General features: G+C 34.9%; 1 protein-coding gene across 1 annotated transcript in view; it reads right to left on the reverse strand.

Moving 5' to 3' along the window:
- The window catches only part of LOC117987629 (chaoptin-like), a 29,304-nt gene extending 14,845 nt beyond the window's left edge, over positions 1 to 14,459 (reverse strand). The window contains exon 1 of the mRNA XM_034974658.2: positions 14,253 to 14,459. The gene's annotated coding sequence lies outside the window, so the exon portion shown is untranslated. The remainder of the gene's footprint in view (positions 1 to 14,252) is intronic.
- Positions 14,460 to 15,502: the final 1,043 nt, after the last annotated feature.

A 15,502-nucleotide genomic window follows, 5' to 3' on the forward strand; every position in this document is an offset into this window, starting at 1 on the left:
CTCTTTTCAGATGGTTAATTAAAATTTTCGCATCAAAGAACCGCGTAACTGCAAAAAATGTATAAAAAATAATCCAGGCGGGCAAAATTAAAGGATGAACCCGACCGTAAGCGAGGTACTTACGATAAAAAAGTGAGAATTTTTATTACTCACCTGAAGCGTTAACGAGTTTTAGCGGGGATTTTATTCGGTTTTAGATTTCGGTGTACAAAGGTAAAGGTTTTTTGAAATTAATTTAGCCGCTGATTTATGTTGTAGGGATCTTTTAATTTTTTATTGCACTGCTAAGGTTAGAAATGCGGTTAGGAACGGATACATTGTATTTAACTACTTCGAAGCAAAATTCGATATAGAAGTGTGGCTATGCGAATTCAAATTAGTCGCTGCTCTGCATTCCTACTACCAACCAACTACAATTTATCACTAAGCTAACTACTAATTCTACATTTTAGGAAACAAAACAATGCTGTAACAACTAACGCGTAGTAAATTTAGGCCACCCTAAGAAACCCGGCCAAGTGCAAGAGACTCCCGCACCGAGGGTACTGCAGTCGTATTTTTTCGTCATTTTGTACGACAAGTCAAAAACTCTTATGCATAAAAGTAAATAAAATCTGCTTGCTGCTCGGTGCGCGAGTCCGATGCGCACTTGGCCGGTTTTTTATGGTAGTCCTAAATTTCCTTATTTTTTAATTTCTTAGTTATAAAAAAATAGAGCAAGACCGACATTGTGCATTGTTTTAACATAAAATATTTCTTGTTCTCTCTAAATGGGTTACACGGACACGCGGCAACGTAACTTCATAATGCTTCGTAATTTATTAAATCCAGCTTAGATTTAAAAGCATGTTCCATCCCGTTCAGTAATTTATTAAATCTACCTGTTCGTATGAATGACAATAGAGAAGGGAAAAACCCGGTCAAGTGCAAGTTATTCTTGCACAATCAGTGTTCTGTAAAAAAAGATAAATTGTAACAAATTCGTCCATAATATACATTGATGTTGGAATCATAGTTTTACTATAAGTATTGATAGATTTATACATAAATAAAATGTGTCATTATTTATTCACTCTTTTTGAAATTATTATTCTAAATCTACACAGACTATGTTTTACCCGGCTGAGTTTGTTATGGGCTCTTCTCAGACCTAGCGCGTTTGGAACCCAATCAAAACGTATATTTTATTACTTATCTATAATATAAAAATGAATCACCAAATGTGTTGGTCATCGCAAATCTCGAGAACCGCTGAACCGATTTCGCTAATTCTTGTTATAATATTCCTTGAAGTACGCGGAAGGTTCTTACGGAGAGAAAAATTTAATTCAACCTCCCCCTCAATTTTCTAAACTCCACCCGAGCGAAGCCGGGGCGGTTCAGCTAGTTTTGAATAAAATATTTGACTTTGACTTTATATTGATATAATATTCTACATCGGATCACACAAATAAGCCTGACTGATACCGAGTTCCATGACACACAAGTTGTTCCTTAAACTCAAGTTAAACAGATAAAATTAAATGGGCACAATTCAAATAATGATTCGTTAAACGAGTTTTCTGTCTTTAAGCGTAATTACGACATAATGTCATGCAAATCTATGTATTTTAATCACAATTGCTAAGACAATCTTGTTTGCATTTACTTAATTGTGTCATGTTTTAAGGCAAGACGCACAAAATTTGATTCTCCAATTCAGAAGGAGAAAATTTAACGGGCAGAACTCAAATGATTGAAATTTTACCGTTTTATTTCTTACTTCGAATTGTAAAGATACTTTTGTTGTATGTTTTTGTAAAGGGGCCTTTTGCCTGCGGCGATACGTGGAGCGAGATGTAGAACAAACATTAGTTTAGCCTTAATGTAAGGCTGAAAACAAAATATTTTATACCTAAGTACCTATATATTTGCTACAAGCAAAATATTTTTATGAAGGTACTTTTTTTGACTATAAATCTGTATCTGTTAACTTTACATTTATATTTAATAAAATAAAATAAAATAAAAAGTCGTTTATTCCCATTTACTCATATTATGTATACTAAAAATAATAATTAAAATTGATGTAAGTATAAAATAAACATAAACATAAATTAAAACAAAAATAAATAAATCTAAAGTAATTCTTTGAAATATACCTACCTAGATACTCTTTCATTTAGAATTGTTATTTAAGAAAGAGACCAAATATTAATGAAATACCTACCTACTTTAATGGTACGCAAAGTATTTTAAATAAACGGTGACAGCCTATTGGTAAAGACGTCAGCCTTCTAGTCGGGGGGTCTGAGATTCGATTTCAGGCACGCACCTCTAACTTTTCGAAGTTATATGTACCTGTATTAAGCTTAACCACTAGCTTTAACGAAAAAGGAAAACATAGTGAGAAAGCCTGCATGTGTAAGAGTTCTCCATACAGTTTTCAAAAGTGTGTAAATTCTATGAATTCGCACTTGACCAGCGTGGTGGACTATGGCGTAAATCCTTCTCATTCTGAGATGAGACCTGTACTCAGTAGCAGCCCGGCGCGCAGCGAGGCGATGGGTGGATGATGATGATGATGATAATAGTATTTTAAGGTTTATAAAATTTGATACTATTCCGTATGGTTACTTTTGTTTCATCACTTTTATGCACAAAAACCGGCCAAGTGCGAGTCAGATTCGCGCACTGAGGTTCCGTACTACAATCGTATTTTTTCGACATTTTGCACGATAAATCAAAAACTTTTATGCCTATAAATAAATAAAAATCTATTTTACAAGTACGTATATGATACCCCACTTGGAATAGCAATCTTACTAGCAATATTTGTTCATGAACACATTTTAATTTTTTTAACCACAAATTCACGGTTTTCAGATTTTACCCTAATGCCTGCTATAAGACCTACCTTTCTGCCAAATTTCATGATTCTAGGTCAACGGGAAGTACCCTGTAGGTTTCTTGACAGACCAACGTACAGACATACAGACAGACAACAAAGTGACCCTATATGGGTTCCGTTTTTATTTTTGAGGTACGGAACCCTAAAAAGTGATGAAACATAATAGTGATTGCAGACAAATAGCCAACAATCTAAAATTTTAAAGAGTTAATGTCATTTTCAAAAATCAGCCTTGCACAGCACACCGCAAATTATAATGGAAGTTAAATACAAGTATATGTCGCAATTAAAACACAAAGGATTTATTGTTTGCACGAAATTATGTCGTGATTGCAAATAATGCGTAGAGACGAAATCCCACGTTCGTTCTGTTGTGTATCTTTTTATTTGAGTTTTAATAAATGTCTACGGAGAGTGGAGCTTCAATTTGCAAATATACCTATATTAGCTTGTTTCCGCAACTTCGTCCACGTGGACTACACAAATTTCAAACCCCTGTTTTACCCCCTTATAGTCCAGCAGCCGCCAAGGGATTTTTTTCTGATTAATAGCAAGCTGATTCTTCGTCTGTAGGTTCCATTTCACGAGACGCCCAACTTTTGTTCTGTGAAAATTCTCTATACATGTAGGTACCTATTGTACTGCGCAGGTGCTTAACTTGTCGATTTGGTGGGTAGTTGAAATTGTCTGAATAACAGTAAGTATTTTTTAGAACATTGAGATAATTGGATAATAAACTCGGAAGAACAATTGTCCTCCAAAATAAAATGGTATGACTGGAGGGTCCTCCACTCTGAATATGTCCAAATAACGAGGTCATAAAAATTATGAATAACCAGCTGATTTTTTGTGTGTGGCTTAGTTAATATTTGTACAATAAAATGGCCACATAGTCCTACAAATTTAGTGGCACGTTTTCCCAGTCCTACGCTTAGAAGTTGTCCATTTTACGGTAACATTTTTTTCATTAATAACAAGTCTAGCGTAAAAGCCAATGGTAGAAATACTTAAATAACATTTCATTTCTGGAATTTTGCAAGTAGATACTTGTCGATAGGAATATTTGACAATGGGCACTAAAAATAGCATCTTTTATACGTTCAATTTCTCTTTAAATTCTTTTTAATTGGAAAGAACCCTTTCAACCTTTGGCATTTCAGTCTTTGTACTTTAAATACACGTATATCCGCTTTAATAATTTGATTTTTACGCCCCAAAAGTTCTAAAGGCATGGCGTTCAATCGATCATCGAAATCGAAAAATATCTTATGTGTAAAATATCCTAAGTAAGTATAAAGTGTTTATTATGAAAAGTTATCGGCGGGTACTGGCAAGTTGACCTTTTAACCTTAACCTTCTCGTGTCAGTAATTTGTACGGCAACTAACCTCATTTTTGTTATGAAAAGCAACTAAGTAATCGGTCTTCGGAAAATATACCACCACTAGCGATTATTACATAATAGGTTGCCTAAATTGTGCGATAATGCTTATCTATGTATATAAAACGTAAAGCTGACTGACTGATTTATCAACGCTCAGTTCAAACTACTGGACAGATTGGGCTGAAAAATTATGCATGCAGATAACTATTATGATGTAGACATCACATCCGCTACGAAAGTATTTTTGAGAATTCAATCAAAAAAGGGGGTAAAATGTGGTTTGTTGCAGAAGTATAGGGATGGTCTTCAATAATAGTCAGTTTCCAATTTCACTTCACTGTATTTTTAAGCATAGCTTGCGCCTTCGACTTAATTCTCACAATTGACCGCCATTTTTATTAAACCTACGCTTTTTATACTAATTTGACAGGACAGCAAAACTGACATATTTTAAAGGTTGGTATTATTTAACTTCCAGTATTTTACAAATTGCAAAGTGATTGAACTAAATGATACTTCCTGTGACGTCACAAATCATTAACGTAACAATTAAATCAGCTAGATGTTAAACATGACACAAAATATGTTGATTCAAATAGTTAACAATTAAATATGACTCATAGTCCATTCCCGCCAGATATAAATAACAATCAATCCATTGTATAAGTCTGGATGCCTCATGATGATGGCAGCCATGGAGATGTGGTTTTTGACATTCGGCCATCCTGGAAAGGCCGTGTCTCACGGCACTCAGATAACATCCCCGCTTTCGCACCATCAGTCACCTGACAAAAGAGAAATACCGAACAGTATTCACTTGATTGATACTTAATTTTATTACAAATATGTACCTACATATTAATAGCATATACCATATAAAATATTCAGTTGATTTATTAAGTTATCAACTACTTCTAATCAAAATTGTTATTAATGTTCCTCTTTTAATCATTACTTTAAATGTTTTGCTATATTATTTAGGTAATACATAATGGTAACATTTGATTACCAGTAGGTGGGTGTTTGAAATTGATGAAATGTAAACGATTTCGTTGTATCTGCAATCCAAAATTGTAGGTAGGTACTTGTCTATCTAGATAAGTTTATAACAGCTGACGTCATGACTCATGAGACCATTTTATTAAGGTGGCGCAGTACGCTCGACCTAACCTGTATGCTTTTCACTTGACATTGTATGAGAAAGGTGAGAAGCACGATGATTTTTACTGAAATCAAGGGTATAGGAAAAGTATTTTGAGAAAACAAAAATACTAAATGTATGTTCGCAAAATAGAATATTTCAACTAATGAATAAATAAACTATGTCTAGTGTTAATTTGCTTTAGAATTTTCATACCCCAATTATTTATTTACGCCCAAAGTTGTCATAAATTTAGTATTAAAATAGGAATCTTTTGAGGCTCGTAACTTTCAAATCAATATTTTTTTAATGTTTAATATATCAATAAACCTAGATAATGGCAAGACAAACCGATGTAATACTTAGTTTTGAGCATATCATATCAAATAATGTAGTAATTACCCTCCTACGTTTGTATGAAGAAAGCACTGAACTGAGCCCACTTAAGAAGTTAAAATTGGTTTAGATATCTACTGCACAAGAAAAGCTAGGTTTGACATTGTAGCATATCACGAGTTATTTTTCAAGGTCGTTATTATATTATTATCAAGTTAATAACTCGGTAAGTAACTGACGTTCGACGTTCTTAGAGTTCTGCATTAGGAAGAACTTTACATGGGCATGACACCTATAAACTTAAGAAAAACAGTATGCATACTTAGACGAGATTTCATTTCTATCCCTTTTAAATCTGCAGGGGACGATTATTGAATTTTATATTCTTATGGTCTTGTTTTAGCAGAGTTTACTGTAGGTACTTTTAATTCATCTTGAACAATTTATCATGGGAAGGTCAAATAGATTCCATATCCAAGTCATTGTGTTGGAGAGAATAGAGATCACACGGAGACTATGTTGGAGTGATTCACACACACACACACACGTACACACAGAGGCACACACACCATTTGGGTAGGCGACACATATGTATGTCACACGTTGCACATATCACACAGACTATTTGCGCAGGTCACACAGCCCCGTTGGGTAGGTCACACAGACTCGATGCGCAGGTCACCAAGACCATTTGCGTCGGTCAAACAGTCTTCTTTACGATTTACTACAGTCCCTTCTTTAGGAAGATCTCACAGATATGCTCTAGGGATGTGACAGACATCATACTTCAAATGTATTTTTAGTCCAATGATGAGTTTCCATGAGGAATAAGGAACAGAACACGGGTACAGAATAAAACAGTCAGGATAGAAAGTATAAGAATCATCTTACAAACAAGAATCATAATATTATTGATACAAGAAACAGGACTGATACAGACTAAAGCATGTAGGGGAGTAATTCTGACAATGCAAGAATGTCATTCGTCACTTATCGGGATTTTTTGAATTTATAAAATTACAGGAGTAATGTTACTGGCATGTCTCAGTTGCATATTAAATAATAAAATCAAACTTAAGGAGTTTCTAATTTTATATAACACTATTATTTAATTAATGAGTTATTCATAATAAAAGTTTATTACTAATTAATTAGGATTTTGGACTTATGGACCAATATTTCAATTTAATCGTGATTTCTGTATTTTAATCATACTTACTAGATTTACTGTAATACTTAATGTAATGACTGTAGTATAATTAAATTAAAGTAGAGTTGAGCTTCGTTTAACTATAAGTTCTACCTACTATTGTTTTTTATCTAATTTCACTCTTGACGATGACATTTTTAGGGGAAGTCACTTTCGAAAGTCACTCAGACATTTCGATAGGGAAGTCACTCAGAAGTTTCGTTACGGAAGTCACACAGATATTGAGAAGTCACTCAGATGTTTTTTATGGAATTCACACAGATGTTCCATTAGGGAAGTCACTCAGACATTTAGATAGGGATGTCACTCAGATGTTTCGTTATGGAAGTCATACAGATTATCCGTTAGGAATGTCACTCAGATGTTTCGTTACGGATGTCACACAGACGTTCCGTTAAGAAAGTCGCGCAGTCTTTCAGATAGGGAAGTCACTCTGATTTATCGTTAAGGAAGTCACACAGTCGTCCCGTTAGGGAAGTCACTCAGACATTACATGTTTGATGATAATTAGCATCTGCTGATTTAGCGATATATTACCTTTCGATTCAAAATTAATAACTGTTAGTTTTAAGTAGGTACATCGATATTATTTAGCTCATAATATGTATATTTCAACGTTGCCAGTGCGGCTCCCTCCGGTGCAAGGTCGCCACTCCAGCACCCCAGGACACCCCCACGTCTATCGATTGATGATGATGATGATGATGTCGAAGATGTATATTTTGTCATCTGTGTATTTTTATTATAATGAATTTTATTTAATCTATTGATGACATTTAAATTGTGTCTTGAACTAAGCCCTGCCCGCTTTATTTTGCACATCAGTCTTTTTTTCAACTACATATTTCGTTGTCAGTTTAGTAATTTTATGCTTCGAAGTCATGACGACCGTGCTCGAAAAATAATAGTTCACGATCGTAATCACCTATAATTGGTTGATGCTCACCATCACTCATCAGCTATCATGCATTGTTGCAACAAGAATACCTAAAAATCGGCCTATCACAATAATTGAGATTGTAATAATATTTGATACAGTTTATCCGCAACTGACCCACTGCTGTCATTGTAACATTATTGTCTTCCTGCAATTCGTAAACCTATCTTACTATTACTTATTAACTTGTAAGCATAATCCTATTACCTACTGAATTTCATCTGTACTAGCCAATGGTTAACCTGTACGCTATCTATCTTTTAGTTACGATAGTCTCTTTTATATAAATACCTAGTTTTATTGTGTATGAATTTTGTTTTAACTTATTTATTTTTTATTAAAGTTATAGAATGTACACTGTACAGGGCATTATTTTTGTTAAATTCAATGCCACAAAACCTGGTAACCTACATAATATTTGAGATAGTGGGTAGGTAAGAAAAATGTGCAGCTCAACTTGTAACATCGTGGTATTGCTGTTAGTGAAACCGGTAGTAGTGATCCGTAGGTAATTATTACACACTATATAGATTGCTCTTTTTTTTTAAGTTTACGTTTGTAATTTGTCGAGAATTTTTCTTAAAATTTTTCGTAAGATTGATTTTTAACGTAGGAACAATAAATTCGAGTCGTCATTGTTGTTGGTTAGTCAAATAAACAAAATATAAATTTAAAAAAATAGTTGCTGAGTTTTTGTCGGCTATTCTCAGGTCTGGGCGCGTTTAGAACCCTCATAGCTTTAGTTTCAAGTTTAAGTAATTAATGATCACCATTACATTATTGTTTTACAAATTCAACAATTAACGATCAAAAAGTGTACAATGTTACCCAATTTGAATAAATGTTTTGACTTTGAAATAGTGTATCTATGACTACTTATCTAAAAAGAATTCAGTACCTACACACAGTTCCTAGCAAAAATTAAATTTCCAACATTAATCTGGCTCTATTTTCTGGTCTTCAAGGTGTTTAATTAATTTTATAAATTTTGTTACATTAAGATTAGTTGGCTAGACGTATTGTAGTTTTCTTAGTTTTATTGGGTTTCTCACACAGTTTTTAACTTGGATAAGTCACACAGACATTATATTGGAAAGTCATTAGAATAGAATAGAATAGAATGTTTTTTTTATTCATGTAAACTTTTTAAAAGTGCTTATGAATAGTCAGGTAGTTATAATTTACCAGTAGGTAAGCATGATTAGGTCACACAGTCACTAAAGTTGGGTAAGGATTAAATAATTCATGTCATCGTCATGTCCTCGTATTTAAAGTCTCGTGGTGAACTGATTGCGGCCGATCCGAACAAATCAGACCAACAACTTGGAAACCAAGATTAATATTTATATGTATGAGCCTTTAGTTTTGAAACCGGAACAGAATCTACTTACTACATCACCTACGTTTATAAAGTAGCATACATACTTCAATGCAGATAAACTCTCCAGAGATGGAATAGCATAAGTTATTTTAGTTACGAATAAGAACATTAAATATTGTATTAATCAGCACACAGAGCCACCCTATGAGGCGGTAGTCATGGGACTCATGGACCTATGCGGTGGTCAGATTTTGTGATTCGATTTATTCCTCAGGATTTGCGGTGACTGGAGTACTTAGTAACGTGTACAAAGGTTATTTAATTTTATCGGCTGCCTAGTGATAATGATAATCAGACCTACATCGGAGAGATCACAAAAAGTATACACCTATTTTTTTGTAATTACACACACATGCACATTATTTTACACAAATTATTACATAAAGTGATTATATTATGTGAGTGCACCTAAAGCCTCTCCTCATGATGAAATCTTTAGATACTTATGGTATTTTTAACTCATTTTACAAAAATTAACTTCCGGGATCAATGTAGGTATGCAAAGATTCTATCTGCACTAATGTAATATTATGAGAGTAATTTGCATATTATGCTTAGAAAATTTGTTGGTTAGATGTAATACGACTCACCGAGTGTAGGTATGCTCGACTTGTTGCTATGGCGACACAGGAGTCGCTGCCCTTGCGTCCCGCACGGCGCGGCGTGGCTCGTTGCGCCCCGATCACCCGATGCCGGATTTGTTGACATCAGCAACCCCGTGGCTCGTGATTGATCCGTCATCGTCAGTAGATTACAGCAGCGCTTCTTGTTCACGCGTGGCAAAGACGTAGTTGAACTTTAATCCCCTTTTCTACATCTTGAAGCCCGCGCTGAAGTAGTAGATTCTTCCACAATTTTCCGATGACGATAAGTAGGTACTCTCAATAAAGTAAGTAGGGCGTCTGGTATTGGTATTGTAGACCGCAATTTTGCACGTAGATATTATTTCAACTTCAAGTCCTCTGATGTTATAATACACAGAAAAGTCCTCTGGTCGCATCTTGAAGATGAGTTTGCGTCGATATAGGCCCGCGGCGTAATTTTCTAAGCAGAGGCGTGGTGTTTTCAGAAGAGAAAAAAAAAATCTTTGACATTCTTCAATGTTCTGCTCTCTTCTCTTCTTAGTATCCCACTTCTGAAATGTTGCAGAAGTATAGGGATGGTCTTCAATAATAGTCAGTTTCCAATTTCACTTCACTGTATTTTTAAGCATAGCTTGCGCCTTCGACTTAATTCTCACAATTGACCGCCATTTTTATTAAACCTACGCTTTTTATACTAATTTGACAGGACAGCAAAACTGACATATTTTAAAGGTTGGTATTATTTAACTTCCAGTATTTTACAAATTGCAAAGTGATTGAACTAAATGATACTTCCTGTGACGTCACAAATCATTAACGTAACAATTAAATCAGCTAGATGTTAAACATGACACAAAATATGTTGATTCAAATAGTTAACAATTAAATATGACTCATAGTCCATTCCCGCCAGATATAAATAACAATCAATCCATTGTATAAGTCTGGATGCCTCATGATGATGGCAGCCATGGAGATGTGGTTTTTGACAGGTTTGAAGTTTTGTAGTCCACGCGGACGAAGTCGCGGGGATAAGCTAGTCGCATTAATAAAAAGTTCCAAATATTTATTATTCATCATCATCATCAGCCTGTGGACGTCCGCTGTTGGACATAGGCCTTCCCTAAAGAGCGCCACCACACCCGGTCCTCAGCCTTCCTCATCCAGCCACTTCCCGTTAGCCTCTTTATATCGTCGGTCCATGGTGCTAGAGGGCAACCCACACTACGTTTTCTTAAACGCGGTCTCCACTCAAGGACTTTCCGGCTTCAACGGCCATCGCCTCTACGACAGGCATGACCTGCCCACTGCCACTTCAGCTTGCTAATAGTTTGGGCTATGTCAGTGACCTTGGTTCTCCTGCGGATCTCCTCATTTCGGATCCTAATATTTATTGTTGTGAAATATAAATGAAAAAGCATTCCTAATATTAATCGTCCTCCACTTTCACACTACTGGAGTCTGGACATGCATGCAGAGACGCGGTGAACCAAATATTCCTGCGCGCTGCCTATATTTCCATTAGGTGCTCGGTAAGCTTGCGGTACCGCGTATACTGAGCATGTTGAATGCTGATGTCGCACCGCTATTGCACTGACTAATCAGAAAAGGGCCTAAGACGAACATAATTCACATTTTACCGCGAACAAATATTATGTCATAGTCAAAAAAAGTTGGTATCACGCGAAAGAAGTTATGGAAAAAAACTAGTGCTAAAGTAATATCAAGATCTTGCGTTTGAGACATTTTTCATCATTTGAAAAAAGACGCATTTCATGCCTACGCCGTGATATTAAATTCGTATAATAAAGTCGCGACCTATTTCCAGCTCTTTTAGACTTCGTACCTAAAATAGTGCTTTATTAACTTGATTTCTGTGCCCCAAAAACTGTGGATATTTTAGACTTATGCTTTGGAGTCGGGAATATTTGTGGGTATATTATAATTTTAGTGGGTTATTTTATTCCTACTTATGTAGATATAGGTAGGTCCTATGGTATAAATAATATTGTAAATTAAAGTTTGAAAAAGAGCAACCGCTGAGTTCCTTGCCAACCAACAAACCAGTGGTAGATTTAATCGACGACGGTTCAAAAGCACTTGTAAAAGTTTACTTGATTAAAAAAAAAAATCTAGATTCTGTATCTACTAGCAGATTCGTCTTGGTTTTGCTGGAACAGGACTGCGTATCAATAATGTATTTAGAAATAGGATATAGAATATGGACCTATGTAAAAGTAGGTTCCTGAAATATTCTATGTAGATAAAAAAACGAATTAAAATAGATATGCATATTATCTACTTTCTAGCTTTTCTTTAAAATAAAATCAGTAACATTCATAATATGTGACCATTGGCAAGGTACAGGTACCTACTTATAAGTATTGTTCCAATAGTTTTCTTACTATGCAACGCATAGTATTATATTAAATATAGCATTGTTACTATGCCGCTGTGTAGTAACGTTGCGCTATTGACTCACTTTACCCCATTTACCTGTACGCTTTTGACTAATTTGGGGACACTAAAATATCCCGCTTTATTTATTTGATGTCCGTGCTCCAAATATAAGTCCGCTTCAGAAGCTTGACATTTTAATCAGTCACATTTTGTATTTCAAATATCTGAAAATATACTGGTTTTGGTTATTTGGATTGTAGCTGCAAAATAATGTCAAATTAAATTTATTGGTTTAACAGGTTTAATGAAAGTGTATTCTATAGTAGCTAAACTTTGGTACCTTAAATCTGCTAAGGTATAGACTGTCGACTGATCGCAGATCACACTTGACAAAAAAAACTTACCTACGGTCTAAGCTACTCTTGCTGGAGCCATGCCCAATGGGCCATCGGGCACCTTTTGCGGGCTTAGCGGTTCTAATACGAACCGCAAAACCTTGAAATAGTCTTCGAACAATGTGTGTTTGCCTGATATATTGATTAACAGATCAGAAATATGATCGCTGTTAGACAAAATAGATGAAAACTCCAAAAATTAGATAGGTACAAATAGATTAAAAATATAAATTAATAGCTATTAAAAATAGATATAAAAATCATCGATAAAAATAGTTTAAAGCTATTGAGACAGGGAGAATGAGCTACGGTGGGCTCGGAGTAGGTAGGTACTTCTACGAAATTCTACGGCGTAGAAGACCGAAGAAGTGATTTGACGTAGCTCAATAATTGTGTTGCGAAGCTGAGGTGGCAAAGGGCGGGGCACATAGTTCGAAGAACTTATAAACGTTAGAGCCCCATGGTGCTTCTATGGCGATCTCGCACCATAAAGTACAGCATTGGAAGACTCCACTACTATGTGGATGGATGATATCAAGCGAGCCGCTGAGAGCTGCTGGATACAAGCAGCATAAGATCGTGAGGCGTGGTGAACCTTGGAAGACATCTATGTCCAGTTGTGGGTGTCTCTTGGTAAAGACAATGAAAGATTATCACCTATTTCCTAAAGTATTAAAATATACTTAAATCACAATATTTTGGAAAATGAATACTTATTATTAATTCTGATTTTTTGGGATCTTTTAGTCACTAAGTATGCGATTATGTCAGATTTATAATAGCCTAATTAAACTTCGATGTATCTTCTTAACTTAGAACATTACATAGAAAATAAATACTTACAACAGCGTTTAATCGTACTACAACACCTAATAGTTAAATCTTCGTTTTCTTTATAGAGTAAATAGGAAAAGTAAATTCTTCACTGATGCTTTTAGTTGCCAAATAGAATTTTCAGTCGCCAAAAATATATAAAAACTAGCTTCTTCCCGCGACTTCGTCCGCGTGGACTACACAAATTTAAAATCCCTATCCCTGATCCCCGTTTTACACCCTTAGGGGTTGAATTTTCAAAAATCCTTTCTTAGCGGGTGTCTACATTATAATAGCTATCTGCATTCTGCATGCTAATATTCAGCCCGATCCATCCAGTAGTTTGAGCTGTGCGTTGATAGAACAGTCAGTTAATCAGCTTTTCCTTTTATTTATTTAGAGTATTGTTTATTTAAACTTTAAGAAAAGATTTTTAAAATATATCAATAGCGAGCAAACGAGCAGACGGGTCACTTGATGTTAAATGATTACCATCGGCCATGATTCATGAATATTTGTAACACTAAAGGAACGCGTTGTCGCCTTCTCAGCAATTTGTTGATCCGCCCCTTGAATAACCCCATGTCTCCGGCCGTAAAATCGAGGGGAAACACCGCCAGTATTGGCTCCATATTTTGCATGTGCAAATTTTGTTTTTAAAAAAACGCCGTTGTTTATGTAAGAAGTCAACTTTTACTGTTTTATATTTTAGTTATAAACAATATAACCAATATATTATAAATGATTAATGAAGTATGATCTTATCCAAACTTTGTACTTACGAATTGTTAGTAATTAATCACATCCCATAATCACAATACTGAACAAATCCATAATTTGAACTAATAAAACTGTTGTTCATTTTTTCCCGAACTTCATTAGTCACTTTCATTTAACACTGCCAATAACGTGTATAATATGATCATTTTATAAGTCGATTTATTCCCGACAGTTGTACGGAGCGAGGACACAGACTCTCTCTACGAGAGCCAGCTACGGACTGAATGGCTAGGTGCTACGGAGGCCGGTGGGCCTACGCATTTTTCAGCTTACACCTTCCGAGTTTCACAACTAGCTTATACATAGCTTTTCTTGTGAATATTTATTAATAACTAGTGTTTAGGTAGGGTATATATCTTGGTGGCTAGAGTTATGATAAAATTGTATCAAACTGTACTGTAGAATGTAAGTAAGTACTCGTTATCGAGGGGGCAAAATCAAAGATCTTTATGTACTTTTAAAAAATTGAAAAGAAATCTTAAATTAATAAAAGAAATCTTTTAAAAATGGAATTTTGAACATTTCGCAGATTTTTTTTGTACTTAACTATTAGATTTCTTGTTAAATCTAGATTTTGTTTTGAATCAATGTTCAGTGTAACGTTTCTAACAAATAATGTTAGATTATGACAACATATTGTTTTATATTTTTAGTCACATCGAGAAACTTGGTAAGTAACCCAAAGTTATCTTATTTTACTATACAACAAGAGTAGGTTAATTCTAAATTGAGAGAGAAAGTGTACAAGCTGGTAAGAAATATTGTATATCGACCTTTAGAATCAGATTTCGGCTTTGTAGAGCGTTGTCTCTGTCACTCATACCTATGTGACGTTTAGTTGGTCTCAACGACAGAGACAACGCTCTATAAAACTGCTATCTCTTTGTAAAGGTCGATGTACAATATTTTCTGCCGCGTACTATACCTAATTGTTATAGATTATGTTATCGTTATGGTGAGTGGGGTGCGGCGCTAAGAATACTTTGCCAGTGAGACAAAGAAATGAAGAGATTTTGAGGCATCAACAAGAGCACTGTCGTCTGTCGCCTGAGTCTGTGTTTTTATGCATAAGTACTTATTGTATTTCTGTTGCTTTCTGGGCCCCTGGTATTTGTAGCTTTTAAAGTAATGAAAACAACAGGTACTTACTTATTTAAAACTTAAAAAAACCATTTCTCATTCAAATTTATAAAACTGTAGAAATTGTGCTTTTTGACTTAAGCAAAATGCTCTAAAATTGGTTAGTAATAAT

Source organism: Maniola hyperantus, chromosome 13 (assembly GCF_902806685.2).
Source record: "Maniola hyperantus chromosome 13, iAphHyp1.2, whole genome shotgun sequence".
Classification (NCBI taxonomy): Eukaryota; Metazoa; Arthropoda; class Insecta; order Lepidoptera; family Nymphalidae; genus Maniola; species Maniola hyperantus.